The sequence below is a fragment of the Siphateles boraxobius genome, unplaced genomic scaffold (assembly GCF_051911475.1).
Source record: "Siphateles boraxobius isolate OS27281-9 unplaced genomic scaffold, OSU_SipBor_1 12, whole genome shotgun sequence".
Lineage (NCBI taxonomy): Eukaryota > Metazoa > Chordata > Actinopteri > Cypriniformes > Leuciscidae > Siphateles > Siphateles boraxobius.
The window spans coordinates 18,856,478-18,865,392 of NW_027508722.1; the positions used below are offsets into that span (position 1 = coordinate 18,856,478).

The following is an 8,915-nucleotide window of genomic DNA, read 5'->3' on the forward strand; positions in this document are numbered from 1 at the left end:
TGTTTTTGAACAGTTTGAAGTTCTTTTATAAGATGGACTGTTAACACGAGGTGTGCCATCACTTAAGAAAGGAAAGCTTATGATGGACTTACATAATGTATTTATTCCTTTACTGCTGTCTTGTACCACTGCGTTTACAGGTAATTCAATTCTGTATTTACTGCTTTGTTTTTTGTTTTGTTTTATAGACATAGAATTATGAAATATGCTGAAAATGTTTGTTCCCTTTCGTTGTCACTCCGAGTTACATCGGATGACGACGAATGGGGTTTCGCTTAGAAAGCCTATCAACTTCGAGTATTACAAAACGAGCCAATTTCAAAGAAATGCCATGGGTCTGCTGAATTTGCATAGCGTATCTCCGCCCTACCTCGTGGGTATAAAAGGAAGATGCTGGCAACATGCAGATATGTTTTCGCTTCGGAGCCAAGTTTAATTCTTCACTCCCTAAGCCATCTCTGATTTTGTCAGCTTCTTCGAGACGAGCAAACTCTCTGGTGTTGGTGTGACGGCGATCTCCCAGCGAGTGCACACTTCCTGCTTATCTGTGCGTGGTTTGCCAGTAAGTGTGTTTCAGCGCGGGCGCTTCAGCACTTGAGTTTCTCTCACAACAGAGCTTGCACGCGGCACGTCTTTTTAAAGATGCCTCGCCCGTGCACTTCTGGTCGCGGTCGACTCGTTTCTGACTCTGATGGGCACGAGCGCTGTCTGGTGTGTTTGGGCATTAATCACGCTAGAGCAGCGTCATGTTCTCTCTGTGGGAATATGACCATTGCAACACTAAGATGGAGACTCAATGAGTCAATCAATACTTTGGCTGGTGGCCAGGGTGATCTGAGGGTGACTGTTTCGAACAAAGTGCCGACTATCCGTCCGTGCCCCACAGCACCTTCTTCTGTGTTGCAACCCGCGAGTGTTCAGGGGATTCCCGCGGGACCGTCTTTTGATGTCCCGCGGGTTACCTTTGGCTCTCCAGAGGAAGACATGATGTCAATCGCAGCATCACAAGGCGGGTCTGATTCGTCTGGAAGTGACGAGATGCTGCCACCTTCGGGTGTGAATACGGCTGTGGCTCAGTCTGATCCAGAGATGACGGCCATTCTTTCCCGGGCGGCTGAGAGCATTGGTTTAGAGTGGACCCCTCCACCCTGTTCCGAGCGCTCGCGGCAGGACGATTGTTTTTTGGGTGCAGCTGCGGCTTCCCGTCCGCAGCCTGGCCCAATACCTTTCTTTCCGGACGTGCATGATGAAATCTCGAAGTCCTTCTTCTCACACCGAGCGTAAGCACCCATCCAAAGCCTGTAGGTTTTCGTCTACGTTAGTGGCGAAGTCCTACGGAGCGGCGGGACAGGCGGCTGGACCTGCGCGTGCTGAACCGCTCCCTTCACAGGCTGCCGTTCAAGATGCTCACGGCCAAACGCATTTTCGAATGTGTGCGTCCCCAGGATTGGTTTACAGCGATCGACCTGAAGGACGCCTACTTTCATGTCTCCATTCTCCCTCGACACAGACCGTTCCTACGGTTTGCTTTCGAGGGGGAGGCATATCAATACGCGGTTCTCCCATTCAGGTTAGCCCTGTCTCCTCGCGTCTTCACGAAGGTCGTCGAGGCAGCCCTTGTTCCCCTACGACTGGCTGATCTTAGCTCACTCTCAAGATCAGGTTTGCGAACACAGGGACCCAGTGCTCCGGCACCTAGCCCGTCTGGGCCTTCGGGTCAACTGGGAGAAGAGCAAACTTTGCCCCGTGCAGAGGATCTCTTTTCTCGGTATGGAAATCGACTCGGTCGCCATGTCAGCGCAGCTTACGAGCGAGCGCGCGCAGTCACTGCTGACTCGCCTAAAACAGTTCAAGGGCAAGAGTGCGGTTCCACTGAAACTTTTTCAGAGGCTCCTGGGGCATATGGCATCTGCAGCTGCGGCAACGCCGCTCGGATTGCTTCATATGAGACCGCTTCAGCTTTGGCTTCGCGACCGAGTCCCGAGGTGGGCATGGCAACACGGCACCCTCTGAGTACCAGTTACTCCGACCTGCCGTCAGACCTTCACCCCGTGGTAGAACCTCAGTTTTCTACAGGCCGGAGTGCCCCTGAAACAAGCTTCCCGGCATGTTGTTGTAACGAGAGATGCCTCTACCATGGGCTGGGGCACCATGTGCAATGGACGTGCTGCCGCGGGCTCCTGGACAGGACCCCGACGCCTATGGCACGTCAATTGCCTCGAGTTGCTGGCTGTACGTCTTGCTCTGCGCCGCTTCCGGGCCGTGCTCAAGAATCAACACGTACTAGTCCAATCAGACAATGCCGCCAACGTAGCGCACATCAATCGTCAAGGTGGTCTACGCTCCAGCCGTATATCACAACTCGCCCGCCACCTCCTCATATGGAGTCAGAAGCATCTGAGGTCGCTTCATGCCATTTATATCCCCGGAGCCCTGAACTGTGCAGCCGACGAGCTCTCACAGCTTCAGCCCCTCCCGGGAGATTGGCGACTCCATCCCCAGTCGGTTCAGCTGATTTGGGACCAGTTCGGGGACGCACAGATAGATCTGTTTGCCTCTCACGACTCGACCCATTGGACCCTGTATTTTCCCTGACCGAGAGCACGCTCGGCACGGATGCACTGGCGCACAGCTGGCCGCTGGGCTGCAAATATGCGTTTCCCCCAGTGAGCCTTCTTGCGCAGACACTGCGCAAGGTCAGGGAGGATGAGGAGCAGGTCATTCTGGTCGCGTCGTACTGGCCCCCTCGGACCTGGTTCTCCGGACTTGGACTCCTCGCAACAGCATCTCCTTGGCCGATTCCCCTGAGGAAGGACCTTCTTTCTCAGGGACAAGGCACCCTATGGCACCCTCTTCCCGATCGGGACGGGACGAGGCAGGTTTGAGTACCCTACCACCAGAGGTGGTGGCTGCCATCACTTCCGCTACAGCGTCGTCCACGAGACAGGTCTATGCGTTGAAGTGGAACCTCTTCATCAGCTGGTGCTCTTCTCACGGAGAAGACCCCCGGAGATGCTCGATCAGTGTCGTGCTATCCTTCCTTCAAGAATGGTTGGAGCGAAGGCTGTCTCCCTCCACCCTAAAACCTGGTCGAAGGTAAGTCTGTTGGGAAGCACGACCTGATCGCCAGGTTCCTGAGAGGAGACTGAATCCTCCTCGCCCTCCTCTCGTTCCCTCTTGGGACCTCTCAGTGGTTTTAACTGCCCTGCAGAGTGCTCCCTTTGAGCCTTTGCAATCAGTGGAGCTTAAGTTCCTGTCGATGAAGACAGCGCTCCTGGTTGTATTGGCCTCCATCAAGAGGGTAGGGGACCTGCACGCATTCTCCGTTGACGATGCGTGCCTGGAATTCGGGCCGGCCTACTCTCACGTGATCCTGAGACCCCAGCTCGGATATGTGCCCAAGGTTCCTACCACTCCCTTCCGGGACCAGTTGGTGAACCTGCAAGCACTTCCCCTGGAGGAGGCAGACCCAGCCTTGGCACTGCTCTGTCCAGTACGCACTCTCCGCGCCTATGTAGACAGGACAGAGCAGTGTTTCAGGACCTCAGACCAGCTCTTTGTCTGTTATTGTGGGAAGCTGAACGGAAAGGCTCTCTCCAAGCAAAGGTTGTCTCACTGGATAGTGGACGACATTGCTTTGGCATACCAGCAGCAAGGTCGACTGTGCCCCCTTGGTGTGACTGCCCACTCCACCCAGAGTGTGGCGTCCTCTTGGGTTCTAGTGCATGGCGCCTCGCTAACAGACATCTGCAGAGCTGCTGGCTGGGCGACACCGAACACATTCGCCAGATTCTATAATCTCCGAGTGGAGCCTGTGTCCTCTCATGTACTCGCTTCAACCATCTAGTACTGGACCCGCTCAGGTGTCTTCGCTTGCTCGCCATTCCACTCCATGGACTGGATACGTGCGGTATATTCCTCAGGTGAGCTTCCCGAAAGCCCTGAGTTCCTCCAGCACTCCTGACGTCGGCGCCAGTGTTTATTGCCTGCACGTCGGCTAGGTGCCTCCCGTGTGCATGGTCCCTCCCCTGAGCGACCCCCACATGTGCATTCCACTGTAAGCCTCTCTGAGCATGTGTCTTTCCCTTGGCAAGCCACCTTGCCACCACTGGGGTTGAAATATTCCACCTGTGGCTGGACACCCCCAGTGTTCTCCATATGCATCCCTCCGGAACATATGTGTGTTCTCTAAATCCCCCCCTCTGGGTTGGCAATAATTGCATATTTCCTCGAAGCTATGGGATATGCTCCCCAGTGTACCTTGGTATTCCTGTGCTAAATACGAGTCCTTCGTCCGGGCCAGTCTCACGACAGGGATCTCAGATTTACGCAGGGCACTAGAAGACAGCCGAGAAGGTGGCGTGATTAGACTGGTAACCCCATTCGTCGTCATCCGACGTAACTCGGAGTGACAACGAAACGGAATGTCTCGGTTACGTATGTAACCCTCGTTCCCTGAGTAGGGAACAGAGACGTTACATCTGCCTGCTACTTCCACTGTACCGCGGGGATCGCCTGAGTTCAGTCTTGGCTCCTCAGCGAAGAAACATATCTGCATGTTGCCAGCGTCTTCCTTTTATACCCCCTTTTATCCCCTACCACGAGGTAGGGCGGAGATACGCTATGCAAATTCCGCAGACCCATGGCATTTCTTTTCCATTGGCTCGTTTTGTAATACCCGAAGTTGAGTAGAAGATGATAGGCTTTCTAAGCGAAACCCCATTCGTCGTCAATCCGACGTAACGTCTCCGTTCCCTACTCAGGGAACGAGGGTTACATACGTAACCAAGACGTTTTTTTTGTTGGATATTTTTTTGTTGGATATCATTACATTTTGCTCTTAAACATGCAAGAGAGAAATGATGCAGTGAGTTTAATATTTGTTTTCTCGGATACAAATGCAATGTTAATAATAGTAACTTAGATGAATAACTATATGGTGAAAATCCTTTGTGGAATGATCTTTGTGCTAAATCTTGTTCGCGCTAACAGTTTTTTCATACAGAATTTATATAAACTCTCGTAATATTTACAGATACTGTCTTTACAATCAATAATCATTATTTTTATCTTTTCCCCTCTTTATTTACTCTGAATATTTCTCCTCCCATTTTAACTGAATTTGTCAAGATCTCTTAACATCTTTTTATATTTAAGAATCAATAAACTGGATAATTTGGTTTTGGAAGTTTTATGACTTTTTTACATTTCACAATAACTCACTAAGAATGTTATATAGATACTTAATAAAATAAATTGTTGTTGTTAAAAGCATATTAGACATTATGTACAGTAAATAAGGAAAACTCATTCTTCCTTTTTTCTTTTTTGATAAGCATTCCCTGTCATGCTGTCTTGGGGAATTTCTTGTGTAGACTAAGCTGATAAATCAAACATGCTTAAAATTAGCAAACATACATTCTAATAAATAGAATCTTCTAAAATTATACAATATTTCATAATGATTCAAAAGCCCTCTCCCCCCTCTCTCTCTCTCTCTCTGTCTCTCTTCACCAGTACTGCATGGACAGAAAGTTTTGACCCATCTTGAGGTTACTGGGTACCAGGGTCATGATGCCACACTGCTGTGCCAATACATCCATGGAAACACAAAGGACAAAATATCACAAATGCTGTGGACATGGCACAATCAGTCTAGTACATATGAAATCATGATCCTTAATATGAACCATGGCCTTTTTCTGCATGACACATTTCTGAAAGGCCGAGTCAGCTTCAGTACAAACTTACCTCTGATCTATGGTCATCTCTGATGATATCTCCATCATCATCAGAGACGTGAGGGAATTTACAGCTGTGACTACACAACCTTCCCTAGCTGCAGTTATAAAGGACACACCACTCTTACAGTCATAGAAGGTATATAACGGTTCATTTAAATTACCACTGAATCTAAACCATTTATTTTTAAGGACTTTTACATTAGCCTGTTAAGTATTAAGTATAGTCATTTTTAACTTCTGTCAAAACGCTGTTTTGTCTACACCTCTACAACTAAAATAATCATTCTAGGGACTGAGGACTGAGATATTGTAATCTGGTGGGGATCAAATTTCAGCACCCAAATGGTACTCAAACTTGATTGGCTCAGCTACTCTGGGACATTTCACTGTTTGAATCACTCCGGTTGTCTATGTTTGTGTATTCCAGACAGAGTGGTGGTGATTTTTAGTGATTCTCTCTGTAGGTTACATAGTTATGCTAGTAGGTGTAAGCTGTCTTTATGAGTGAGTCATTGAAGCATTAACTAATTAATTAAACACCAATTCATTCAGTAGTAGCACCACTACGTGTTGCTCAAATGTGCCCTTTCATCATTTTTTGGTAGAGTAAAAATAGACAAAGTTACTGGCAATTTTGTTTTTGAAATGTAATCCTGATGGACCAGACCTGATGGTCTGACAATAAGCAAACTGCAAACAGCAGCACTCTTGTTTGTGTGATGTAACTTAATACATAACACCTGAATAAAAACATAAAAAAAATAATAGATATCATATCACCCTTGATTACTTACATTAAAAATGGCGAAACCGTTTACATTACAAGTTTTCTGAAATGTTTAAAAGTAAATGTATACTAATTTGCATAAATTTTTATAACACCAGTTTGAACATTGGATTACACCAGGTTCAAAATTATTGTGTTATTTTGTTAACATATTAGATTTAAGGGTTTTTACAGTGGGGATATGAATATGTCTTTTCATCACTACATAAATCAGACAATTCTGTCAACAGCCAGAAAAAATGCTTTTAAAGATGTATTGTAATTGAAATCTACAGAAACAATCACATAAAGTATGTATTAAATAAAACCCTAAATGTGTATTATGGATGGTGCCTTGATTACATCTTAATTGAAACATAAAATTTAGGTCTTTGGCTAAATGTGTAAACAATGACAAAACACTGACCATTTTAACTTTTTTATGTTTTCTGAAAAATTAGAGTTTGCCTTAATGCCTCAGTACTGTCCGCATTGCTATCCTGTTGCTAGTGTGTAGCCAATCAGAGCCTCTGAGATATAGACAGAGCTCGGGTTTATGCAGTCAAATCTATGGAATTTGATCATCTATTTCATTTTGAAGATAAGTCTGGTTTCTGTGACAAGTAATAGTGCACCTCCCTTTAAAAAGTGGCACAATTATATCATTCTTGCTATTACAAATGGTATGCTATGACTCGGCTTAAGTTTAATACTTTAAGTGAGTGCTTAAGAACAAACCCCTAACCATAAGTATAATCAGTGATACGTCTGCTTATACCACTCAATAAAATTAATGAAATAACATAAAAAGCATGAAAACTAGAAAGCGTGCATTACATTCATGAATGCTCTTTCAAAACCCACTGATTTGCATAATTGCTGTTTTATTACGAGCTCCCTCCTGATTGTCTGTCCACAGGCAGTCCTCCTGTTCTGTCCATCGCTGAGGCTGTAGGGATTGTGACTGCTGTAGTGTTCCCTTTCGAGAGGTCTCTCCTATTGCGTAAGTAGCTTACGCTATGGGAAAACTCCTTTTCTCGAGAATATTGAAGTCTTTATGTAAAACGCATTGCAGCTGCACAGCTGACAGCAATGAACGAAGGCAGCTCGGTCATTGGCTGTGCTGCGGCAACTTGCTCGAACCAATGACGGGGCGACTCTGAATGCGCGACCAATGAGCGCGCTTCGCGCCCGCGCGCGTCAGAGCCCGCCAAGATGGGCGTGGCCAAGAGCTATATATTGGGCGCCCCGTCATGAGAGTTCTTTAGATTTAATCTCCTTCAGCGAACACCTTCTTCGCTGGATCCTCCGGATTATTGAAGCTTCGCCGTCGAAAAGCATACCAGCGGGATTTGCTACGAGGACGTCGGCACCTTCAGCCGCCTTCTAACGCGATCCTACTGAGCCATCCGGCGTACTGCTCACGCAAGTATTTACATCTGTTCGCTCTGCGACACTTGTAAAAGAGCAATTTTTCCAAGGCGTTGTTTCAAATGCCTTCCTGCGCGTCGTGCAGAGACCTTCTCCCGGACGGGGATCGTCACATCATCTGCGCTCGCTGCCTGGGCCGGGACCACGCAGAAGCTGCTTTGACCAAGGGCGGATGCCCCGAATGTGACGACCTGGGTCTCTCCGCACTGCGGGCTCGCCTCGCCGCTTTCGCCGTGAGCGAGCCCATCGCCGCCATCCCTCTGTTCGAGCCGCGCACTAAGAAAAAGCGCCGCTCACAGAGGCTTCCTGAACCTGAGCTCAGTGACGTCACGCCGAGCCAGTCTCCGCGTGCTTCACCGCCGCTCTTGCCTTCCCCACCGCCGGTTCAGTTCACCCAGCCGGACCCACACCCCTCTAGCAGAGCGGTGGGCCTTGTGACTTTCGGCGCGTCCGAGGACGACGGGGGAATGGATGACAGCTTGTCAATCGACGCTGCATCGGACGACTGGCCGGGCTCCACTCTCGACCCCGCCCCGTCGACGCTAGCTAGCGCGAGCGGGGGCTCCACCATGGATAGCGAGATTATCCGTGTTCTCTCTAAGGCCGTGGAAGACCTCGGGCTCGACTGGTCTTCTCCCGAAGAACCAACCCGGAGCCGACTGGATGAGTGGTTTCTGCAGGGGCGCCAGCAGGCCCCTCGGCAAAGGCCTTCTCCCTTCTTCCCGGAAGTTCACGACGAACTCACCAAGTCGTGGAAAGCCCCCCACTCTGCGCGCCTAAAGCCTTCTTTTTCTTCCTCGCTCTCCTCTGTGGACGGCGCGAAGGAAAGAGGCTACGAGGGAACACCGCCCCTCGAGGAGGCCATGGCCAATCATCTCTGCCCGCCCTCCACTACCGGATGGAAGGCCAAAGCGGTACTTCAAGTGTTCCAAGCCAAGCTTCTCCGCTCTATGGACGAGTCTGGCCCCGAACCC

At 48.8% G+C, this 8,915-nt stretch overlaps 1 long non-coding RNA gene across 1 annotated transcript; it reads left to right on the forward strand.

Annotated features, from left to right (window-relative positions):
• On the forward strand, positions 1 to 6,483 carry LOC143713887 (uncharacterized). The gene is made up of 2 exons (XR_013195323.1): positions 1 to 140; positions 5,518 to 6,483. It is a non-coding gene; the product is annotated as an uncharacterized LOC143713887 (long non-coding RNA).
• Positions 6,484 to 8,915: the final 2,432 nt, after the last annotated feature.